Here is an 11683-nt window from a genome sequence, read left to right on the forward strand (position 1 = left end):
CTTTTCTCTCCCCTCCAGCCCTCCAGGATAGCGCAAAAGGACAATGCCAAGTGTGGCCCAGCACCCAATGTGGTGAAGAGGCCTAAAGCCACCCACCAGGAGTGGGGGCACCCACACTGGGCAGTTGAGGCCTGCAGGGTCTCAAGGGGCTGCAACATGTTGCACCAAGCTCCACAGGAACCGGCAGGTCTGGGTCTGGTGACAAAGACTGATGTGGTTCAACAAACCCAAAGAGAGGATGAGGAGGACACAGGTGACCAGGAGCACTGGCATCAGCTGAGTTGCCACACCATTCCAAAAGCCCAGGGTGGTCCTTCTGCAGAGTCTAGGTCTGGCCCCCAACCTCCAGTCCTGTGGGTTGTTGTCTGGGTGGATTTAAACAATCAAGTAACTCAAACTGGGGAACCATGACAGAAGGTGGATTTGATCCTAGTGAGTGTGTTTGCTGTCATGAACATGCAAGGAGAAGACTGGTCAATGTGTACCATGATTCTGGTGACAGTGGCATCAGCATTACTATGATCTTGAAGAACTGAAAGATTATTGCAGTTATCTTGTTCTTGAGATGTCCAGACCAAAAAGGATCCAATTTATTTGGAAAGTCAACCAGTCCCCATAATGGAAAGGATCAACCAGCTCCTCTTGTGGACTAATTCTGTGACATAGGAACTGGAAATAGTTAACACCTTGCAAAACCAAGAGAACTTTTAACTCCATTAGAACTGTTTCTCATTTTGCATCTGCAATATGGGATGGTACTGTTTTCATGAACTTCTAGAAATTTTACTTGCAAACTTATTTTTGCTTCCTGTGTTATCACCATTCCCATTTACAGTATATTTGAGTAAATGATTATATTTAAAAAGTTAAGTGGGACTTCTTTGATTTATCTAAACTTTATACATTCCACTCATTCTGTTTGTTTGACCACAATTTTTGGGTGATTTGTGATCTCATTGAAAGAAATTTGAGTTTTCTGCATTTAAATATTATAAAAGGTTTTGATAGGTTTTTAAGGTTTTTGTCTTCATAAGATATTTTAAAAGTTTTTTGAGGTTATCTGGGATTATATGAAAGAATATGAGAACCACACTGTGTTTACATTTACTTTGATGGCAGCTTTCTCTAGTTCTTGGGACTTCAGCAATTCTTGGAATACTTTACAAATTAGAGCTGAAATCTGTATCATTTATTGCAGCCAACTTATGTGGCTAGAATATGAGAAGTGAATCTGTTATTTTAATTTTTTTTTTACTTCCATTAAAAATGTCTAATGCTAAGAATGTTTTGCTTTTTGCAGTGCTGGGCATTGAACCCAGGGCCTAGTTCCTGCTAGGCAAATGCTGTACCACTGAGCTATCTCCCCAGCTAAGAATACTTCAAATAAACATGACTAATCAATATGGTAGATGATTTACAGTCCAATATATGACATTTGCCATCCCTTAGCCGTATCATGAATGAAAGAGAAAGGTTCAGTATTTCCATTTTTGCCAGGAATAATCTATCCAGGAATAATTTAAGGTATAATTTATTTTGTAAATGATTGCATCTCAGGAAGCCTCTCTTCTGTTCCAACATTTCCCTGTTAAAGTGAAACTAACTTACATCTATATTGGGGATTACTAGATTACTGACATTTGAATGCCTATTTACTTTTTTACTTCATTTTATTTGAAGAAAATTTTGAAGCTTTTTATCCTTCCAACTTCAAAAAAAAATTAATGAAGTCTTCGTTTATTCCAAGGGTAAAGGGGAAAATAAGAAACAAGAATACTTTTCTTACCCTTTATCTTATTCCTGTTTGGTAATGGGATGAATTGGGGTGAAAAGGAACATTGATATAAGTGAATTGTGAAATGCATAAAAAAGCAAAAGTTTACTTTGTTTTTGCCTAGTTTGGCAAAAAAGTAAATACATATGGCATTAAATAGTGTCTGCACAACCCACGTGGTTATGGAATATTTTTCCTTAACAAATGATTACATATGATTTATGGGACTAAAAGATATCTTGTTACCAGTGAAAGGACTTTTAAACCTAGGTCAATCTAGCTTTTCACTGTACAGATCTTAGAAACTCCTTGTGTCAACTAAATAAGCATCTCTATATTATTGTACTATTTAATAGTCTGATACAATTGTGTGACACTCACAGGGTGTTTCCCCTTTTATTAGGATGACATTATAGGCCATAAACATTGTAAAGGCATCATCTCACTATATAATCCAATATTAACTGCTTGCACTCTTCCTTGTGCTTCTTGGTTTTGTGCTCAATTTCTTGAAATAATATAATCTACTCTTAATTACTTGTGTTAACACAGGTAAGTCAAATCTTGGATAAATGAACACCACAGAGTAAAGATTTGTTTTGTCTTGCAGTGGTCCACTGGAAGTCTTCCCAGTTCTATTCACAGCTAGTAAAGTATTTAAAGCAGAAAGGTCTGGAATGGCAAATATGAGCTAACTGCCTATTGCATACTCCTTGAACATTGAAGGCTCACCCATATATCCTAAGGTCTCTTCCCTAACTTCAATGTCCATACTCCTTGAACATTGAAGGCTCACCCATATATCCTAAGGTCTCTTCCCTAACTTGCTAGAAAATCAATCCTGGGAGAGATGAAGGTATATCCGCTGAGTCTGTGGCTCACAATTGAGAATTGGCTTCTGTTGAAGAAGTGGCCAAAATATGGACAAAAATGTCTAATATTACAGACCTGAAAAATTTGAATTCATAATTATCATTTTTCATTTTTTGCCACATATACTCAATTGGCATTGTATCTAAATACAGTAACATTTTCTATATAAATTTTCTGTTAAGTTAGTAATAGAAGTTCTTAGTAAAATATTTAGCCCTGGGTTTGTTATGGACCAGCTATATGGACAGTGACCAAACAGATTCCATTTTACCCTAGGACTCCATGTCATGTAGGAAATGCTTCTCCCATGAGAAAAACTCCACCTCTGTACCCATCAACAGTTGCCTAGCATGCTTGGCAACACAAAATGGCAATTCTTATACAATGTAATAATGTTCTCCCTTTGGGGTTCCATTTTTCTTGGGCAGTATAGCCTAACATTAGTTAAAATGTTAGTAACCATTTTCTGATTGTCATAGCAACAGCCACTTATGATTAATGTTCTGACATGCTTTAGTTATGATATTAAAGGTGTACTCTAACACTTGGAGGGGGTCAAAAGGTGTAGACTTGCAGCCTGCTACTCTGCTCCACCAGCTGGTGAACCCAGACCGCAAGTTGCTGAATAAAGATAGTTTCATCTCCTTAAGATCAACTCAGTGATTTATTGTGACCTCGCCATAACAGGGTTTTGCTTTTAAAATTTCCTGCACTCCTGAAAAGTGAGTGTACTGCACATAAAGCATTCTTGTTCACCTAACTAGTGATTTATATTATTATATTTAATTCTTAAAGCTTCAACATTGACCTTTAAATTAAACACAGTCTCAAATCATTACTTACCTTGTAAATAGTCACTTGAATTATGGCTATAATCCTTTTATAATAATCTGCATAAAAAAGATGAAACTTACACTTTTATTACTTTGGACTCTTAAACAATCTGCAAAAGCTATTAAGGTTTATTTTGAGGGTTGGGGAGGTAACTCAGTGGTAGAATGCTTGTCAAGCATATACAAGGCCCTGGATTTAATCCTCAGCACCATCAAAAAAAAAAGAGTTGTATTGTGTTTTAGAGTCATTTAATGTTCTTAAAATAATGATCATTTTGACTTTGATTTTCATGTAGAAAAGGTTAACACTGGAAATGTTTATAGTAAAAGATTTTTATCATGTATCTATCTAAGCATTGATCCCATGGTCAGTGAGTCATATTTTACAGCTTGCAGAGACTTTCTATAATATAACCATGGAGTAACTGAACTCCATGGTTACTGTTAGTACCTCTGTGTTATGTGATATGACACTGTATATGGAATTATCAACATTTTAAAATTTCAAAGAAACATTGAAAATCTATTGCTCTGAATGAAAGTCTGTCACTCCAAATGGAAATGTGCTCAAATTTGACCAGTTCAGTTTAAGAGAGGGAACAGCAACTTGAAGCAGGAAAAAGGAAGATAGTTTACAATTAATGGGTTAAACTTTGTTATTGTAATCTTAGGGTTAGTCTTATAATATTTCTCAATGAAAAATTATATGTATTTGTTACCATGTCTGATGATTACTTTGTTAAAAGCGAAAGTAGTCATGTGACATGCTAAATGTAAATTGTTGTTTTTAAATGTTTAAATCATGCCAAACAAATTATGTATGTGCCATCCAGGATTTATTGTTAATCTTTTACTGAGTACTGGGACTGGGATAAAGAGCTTGTACTGTGCACTTTTTATTAGTGGATAAACAGAAAATGTTAGTCACACACACACACACACACACACACACACATACACACACAGCATAGAACATCTGCATTGGACAGGACATTTAGTCACAAAGGGACCTTACCCACTTTGTAAATTGGCTGTGCTATATCTGGCTGCAGCAGCAAAGGGCTATTCTCTATAAGCCGCTGAAAATGCTTCACAATTAACTAGCTCACCCAGGCCTTTGACCACCAGTCACCCAGGTTCTTAAACTTGCCAACAAGTACAGACCAGAGATGAGCAGAAGAAGCAGAGACCTTTGACCTGGGCTGAGAAGAAGGCTGCTGGCAAAGGGGATGTCCCCATGAAGAGACTGTCCTTCGAGCAGAGGTCAATACCATCATCACTTTGCTGGAGAACAAGAAGTCAAAGCTGGTGGTGACTAAACATGACATGGATCCAGTCAAGCTGGTTGTCTTCCTTCCTGCCCTGTATCACAAGATGGGAATACTGCATCATCAAGGGGAAGATGAGGTTGGGATGTATGGTTCACTGGAAGACATACATCACGGTTGCCTTCACACAGGGTAACTCAGAAGACAAAGGAGCACTGGCTAAGCTGTGGAAGCTATCAGAACCAACTCGAATGACAGATATGATGAGAGCCTTCACCACTGGGAAGGCAACATCCTGGGTCCAAAATCCATAGTTCACATTGCCAAGTTTGAAAAGGCAAAGGCTAAAAGACTCACATGTATGCTGTTGGGTTTCTGTATATAAAATGAACTTGCCAAGATGGAAAAGGCAAAGGCTAAAAAACTCACATGTATGCTGTTGGGTTTCTGTATATAAAATGAACAAATTGTCCTTCATCCAGTGGGTTAGGGAAGCTGAGATATTTCCTAATAACTGATGCTAAATTATGTTGGCTATTCAGCATTTGAGTTAGTCGTGTGTTGTATCCTATTGGGTGACACACTTGGCTAATATAAATTCATAACTGAATTTAACATTTTTCTTTCAAGTGTGCTTTGATTGTGGTGGGAAACAATAACATATGGGGTATTTCTTTCCATTAATTGCTCAGAATCAGGCTGGCCACTTGGTGTTTCCTTGGGTTTCATCTGTAAATGAATCTTCCCTCACTGGGTAAGGTAGAATCCACTATTACACAGGGTCCTTCTAATTTATCTTGGCTTTGCATCACATCAAATGATCAGATAATTTTAAATTGTAGAGGCTGAAATATTAGATCTCTAAGTAAACAGGGAAGATAAGTTATTTCTTTTCAGATACTATCTACAGTAAGAGAGGTCATCAGAGATGAGAGGCAGTGATGTTGAGGACAGAGTCAGAGTGCAGGTTATAAGGTGGTGTTTCCTTCCCTTCAGCATCTTCTTATCAGCACAAAGTACACAGTCACAGGAGAAAGTGGTTCAGGTATTATGGGCCTCTCCTTCACCCCATGCAAGGTGGAGAATTCATGTAAATTGTAGGGAAAATATGTTCATTAGCTGTTCATCATGGTGACCAAAATACCTGACAAGAACATCTTAGAGGAGGAAAACTTTTTCTTGGCTCATGGTTTCAGAGGTTTTAGTCCCTGGTCAGCTGACTCCATGGCTCTGGGCCCAAGGTGAGGTGGCACATTATGGGAGAAGGGTGTAGCAGAGAAAAGTACATTAGTTCATGGCAGCCAGAAAGCAGAGTGGCACAAAATACTAACTCTAAAGGCATCCATCAGTGACCTAATTTCTCCAGCCACACCCTACCCTGTCTACAGTTACCACCCAGTAGAACAATCCTTTTGAACTATTGATCTATCTAAAGGATTAATCCATGGGTAAGGTTATACCTCTTATAATCTAATCATTTATCCTCTGAACACTCCTGCATTGCATTACATGAGTTATCTGGGGACACCTCATATCCAAATCCTAACAGAAGTCTTTCTTGTATCAGGGTGTCACTTCCCACATAATCCTCCAGCTCTGGTTCCCAAGGGCAGTACTATCACAAAGCCCCAGTAAAAGATTTGTTTGGTCTTTAGTGGCAATTGCAAATGTTTATAAAGTAAAGGTCTGTTTACCTGGGACTTGGGCTCCACTGGTGCCTCTGGCCAGTAAGCCATCTTCCACTTCTCACACCATCCAGTAGCCTCTTGGGGCCTTTGTCTGCAGCAAAGAAAGACACTCCCTCTGACCAGACAGCCCATGGTGGGAGGTGGAAAGGGCCTTTCTGGGAATTAAAATTCAAATAAGAAATAATTAAAGGATCCCCAGGCAGGCTCAGGACTTGGAAGCAAGCCAGGTCTACATGTCACCTGCCACAGCCCTCAGCAGGCCCCCTCTATAGGGTCTGTTGTGCCCAAAGGCTCACGACCCCGCAAAGACCACCAGAGACCACGATCAATGCAAGCAGCAAAGAGTCATTTATTAGCAAGCTCGAGCCTGGTCCTCTGCGTCCTTAACCAGTCACGCTAAGAGAGGCCCCGAGCCCTCGTTAGCAGGGTTTTTATAATGAAAGGCAAGCAGTTTTACAGTGTTCTTTTAATTGGTTAACATTTGAACAGCTAAATATTAGTCCTCTGGTTGGGTCCGGCCAATCTATTTGATTCTCATTGGGTCCTGCCAGAACTGAACGGTCCTAGTGGAAGAAGGGAGGAGGGAAGGGGTGAACTATGCAGGAGATGAGTCGGGGCTAAGCCCCGCTCCCGTCCTTGACAGATAAGGTCTCCAGGCAACCGCACATTCCTCGGACAAATATCTCTTAACAACCTTGGTAAGCACAGGGGCCCAGCAGTCCTGTTTGTCCTTGAGAGAGTTAGCAGCACAGATACCACCCTGCTCTCAACATTCCCCCCTTTCCAAGAACATTTAGAGAGCCAATCTTGGGTCTCTATTGTTTTAATTCTTGCTGCTTAATAGGCTGATATTGGGCTTTTAGCACCATTAGCTGTACTGTATTTATTCTATCTTTAACAAAAGCAATTAACTTATTGATTATACAAGGTCCTATAGTTAAAACTAGTAACAACAATATTAGGGGTCCCACTGTAGCGGACACCAGAGTAATTAACCAAGGGGAAAAATTGAACTGAGATTCAAACCAGCTCTGACTAGCTTCCCAGTCTTTCTTCCTGTTTGTTAGTCCTTCTCTGACTTTTGCCATGGATTCCCTCACTACTCCAGAATGATTAGCATAAAACCAACATTCTTCTCCCAGAGCTGCACATAGACCTCCTTGCTTACAGTCTTTAAAGGCAGGTAAATTTGGTAATTTATAAGCTTAGGAGATCCTTAACATTTTATTCTCCCAGGGGCAGTCTCCAACTTCCAGAAGCAGATGGCCTTCATGGCCTTCACTTTCTTAATTTGACCCAATCCCATATTTCTATACTAACTGCCTGTCTCCAATTCTGACTTCATTTACCCCTCTAATACTAGGAACTCCTTCATTGCTGTAGGGAAAATGGGCAATGACCAATCTGGCTTCTTCGAGCTGGAAGTGGGCAGCGTGGGGCAAGCAGTTTGGAGTTCCCTTTTTAGAAATAGGGTCAACTGAGGGGTCCAAGGTAGAAGTCTGGTTGGGGAAGAGCAGGCTGTAAAGGCATCTGGGGATGGGTGCTTCTATGAGAGAAGAACAAAAAGACATGAGTACTGAAATGAGATTGATACAATATAAATGTTGCAGAATCTGGAACATGCAAATGAATATCATAAAGATGACAGAAGTCAATAATTCCTCACCAGGGGGTAGAAGAACTGAGAAGTTGTTGCCATAACAAGGCCTAGCAAAGGCTGGAGGGGACAAGGCCTCTATTCGGGGACTTTAACATTGTCCAGGTTATCAGGAATGTAAACACAATATTTAACTCTTAATGTCATTGAGGTCCCCAGAAAATATAGTTAAGCTACTTAATGTCATCTGATTTTTATACAATATCCCTTTATTTGTATAACCTGTGTTAAGCAGAAATCTCTATATTTCTGTTACTTACGGCTAGATAATCATACTAGCAAACATAGATTAAGCCAACCTGTGACTACAGGCCTTAAACTGACTAAAATCTTCTGACTGTAGCAGTTTTCCTTGATAGTTATCAGGCACATTTGCCTAAGAATCTTTCTTTTGTAGCTTCCACTCTTAATTTTAGTGGGTTAACACAAGTGTACATCTTAAGTTACTTTTAACTATTGTTTCTTTTAAATGCCCAAGAATGGCTATATTTTGGTTTTAATTGTTTTGCTGGGTGTCCAAGATCAAGCTGGTCAAATTGACCTGGTTCCTGTCTTGTTAAAGAGTCAGCTGAGTTTCCACAGGGGTCACTCTTAGAGAACTTAAGAGCAGCTTCTTAGCTCCATTAGTGCCATTGGTTAGGCAGGGTCTTCTCAATGAGGTGGCTTTCCTTGAAAGCATTAGGGGTGTCTCCCTTTTTCCATGATCTTCCTCTGCAGCAGATGCACTGAGTGATTTTCATCCTCTAGTCTCAACAATCTCCTTGATCAGGAGGTTGTGTGACCCAGAGTTGCAGCACTCCTTAGAGAAGTCCTCTTATTCCCTGGGTTCAGACTGACTTTGAGGGCAAGATACTGTTTTTTTTCTTGGCCTCTGTATTTAATTCCTAATTAAATAATTTCAATTTCTAAGTTTGATCTTAATCATCCAGAAAGCCAGTCTCACCAGTCATAAAGTAAGAGTACTGGGCTTTAGCTTTAATGTCCATAACTTTACAGTCATTTATCCTTTTATTAAAGTACTACCACATACTATCTGTTTTGAAGGTGATGGCCTATTATCACAAGTTACCTAGGTTGTATGTTCTGGAAGCAGCTCCTTCTGCAAAACAGTAACAGGCAACCATTTTACAAAATGAAATTAGCAAGAGTAAAAACATATTTAGCTTGTATAATAGTTATCTTGAATTTTGGCTAAGTTCTACATTATATACCCTGTTTGAGATCACAGTGATCTTTACAACAAACATAAAATTTTTGAGCACAACTTTAAATGAGTTAAAGTCTGGCTTACTTTGGAGTCATTCTAACATGTAGCAGGGTGAGGCAGAGCCTTATCTCAGGTAAGGCAGGGCTCTTCACAAGTCTTAAGTAAAATGTTCTAATCCTAAAGCTAATTTTTGCCCCTTTTGCCATGACCAAATTTTCAAGTTCAGTGAGGGTCAAAAGAGTATTAGAAAATAAAGGTTTATAAACACAGATTTTGAAGATTAAACTGAGATCAGATGGAGCTCTGTTCTCTGATGGAAATGCAGATCTAAAGAGTTATGTTAGCAATATTTATACATGTCTTATTATTAGGTTAAAGACTATGTAAGCATTATTCTTTGTTTTCAGGAGAGTTACAGAGACTAGAACATCTACATAACTTTTTCCCACAACTGCAAAGTACAATGTTAGGAACTCCGTGTAGCTCTCAAAGAAGTCCACTGTCCAAAGTTACTGTAAGGTGGGCAGGAACTAGAGAAGGGAACTGATGAACACTGGTTATCTAGCAAAACATTTCTTTCTGCCCAAGAGCTTTGTGCCTGAGATCAATGTAACAGCTGATAGGACTCCTGTACAGAGCCTCCCCAGGGAGGCTACTGCCACAGCAGTTAGGCATCTTGTGCTCCTACACAGGAACACTCCCAGGCACCAGGCATGCTACAATCATGAAGTCAGGGATCCCAATCTCAGTCATTGTTGTCCCATTTTTGCTATTGTGCATTATACTCTTTCTTAAATGTCATTTTAAGAAGTTTACATATATTGATTTCTGAGTCCATATGAACATTAATGAACACAGTCTAACATTATATCCAGAACAGGAATCAATCAAAGAAAGGCTGAGAGAGCTTTTAACTTCTCTTTTGTGTAGCAAAATGCTTTCACCTTCTACAATATGAACCTCTAAACAAATCAGGCTATCACTAACTCTTAGATATACATTTACATTTACATTTTTATCTCAGTGAAATAAGTAACCAATTTTACATATACCTTACTGATAATATGTCCCATAATAGAACATTAAATGATAGAAATAAATCCCCAATAAAATGTACTCTTTAAGTTGAATATTACCAGTACAGACAAGTTTATTCTGGAGAATAGCAGCTTGACAAATTTCCTGCTTTAAAAACTTGTATACCTGGAAAATATGAATACATTTAATATACAAGGAGTGACCATTTCATAATTACCTTGACACTTTAATCTTACTAAATTCAGTTTTTAAAGAAAAATTTAGACTCTGTAACATAGTACAATACTCTTAGCAGTTGTTTAACCATAATTGTATAAACCCCAATTTTTAAGACTAATTGTTTTAAAGAATAAAACTTAATAGACACAAAGTTAAGAGTAAATTAGTGTTTCTAAGAAATCCTTATTATTTTACCATGTCATTTTACCATATAGATTAAACTTTGGCTTATATCAGAACATTAGTATTTAACCTTAGGAAAAACCTTAAATAGCTTTAGCTGTCTCACATACACACAACCAACTTAGTTACACACAGACTTTCTTAGCACTTACTTAGACCCTCATGTATTCCATCACACAGGCACTTTCTTACCCAGAAACATTTTCTTTTCCTTTTTATTAAATATATTTCCAAACCCAGAACCTTTTATTTTCTCTTTCCTATTTGTTGACCCCTTTTTGTCCACATTCTGAAACAACTCTTATGAAATTTTTGAATTTAGACAAATTACTCCGATTTAACAAGATAAAATACTTTGTGGTTTATAGTACTCTAACTGAAACACAGTGAAAGGGGAGACGGTAGCTCTAAATCCAAATCTAAGAGCTCCTTGGAGCTTTGCAGAACTGGAGGGGGAGCAGGGGAAGTGGTAAGGGAGCAGATGGAACGCTCACCCTCTGAGGTGAGGTTTTATCTGTTAGAACATAACTCTTAATAACCTTGTTTTTAGTAATGACACAAAGCAATTTTAAACCCTTTTTAATTTACCAACCTATGAAAACACCAATAATGTTTAAGTATGTTACCTCATGTAATTTAAGGAGTTAAAAGTACTTGATGTTATTTAACAATGAGCTTTTTAAATTTGCAAATTAATCAGATGTCACCAACAAACACATTTGAGTAATCCCATACATGTTAACTCTAATTCATTTATTCTGTAAAAACCAAGATATCAGACAAGTGTCCTGAACAGTATTTGCTGTCTCTTTCCTGTTGAAGAAAAGTCCTAGAAACAATTGATATTAGACATTGTTTAACATCAACATTCCATTAGTTTGACCACCTAGAGACTTCTGAGTTATTTCTAAAGACATTTTACTTTTATTAGTTTACCCAATTT

General features: G+C 38.1%; 1 pseudogene; it reads left to right on the top strand.

Annotated features, from left to right (window-relative positions):
* The first annotated feature begins 407 nt into the window (after nucleotides 1-407).
* LOC124975845 (small integral membrane protein 14-like) lies at nucleotides 408-653 on the top strand (annotated as a pseudogene).
* The last annotated feature ends 11030 nt before the right edge of the window (nucleotides 654-11683 follow it).

The sequence above is a fragment of the Sciurus carolinensis genome, unplaced genomic scaffold (assembly GCF_902686445.1).
Source record: "Sciurus carolinensis unplaced genomic scaffold, mSciCar1.2, whole genome shotgun sequence".
Taxonomy (NCBI): domain Eukaryota; kingdom Metazoa; phylum Chordata; class Mammalia; order Rodentia; family Sciuridae; genus Sciurus; species Sciurus carolinensis.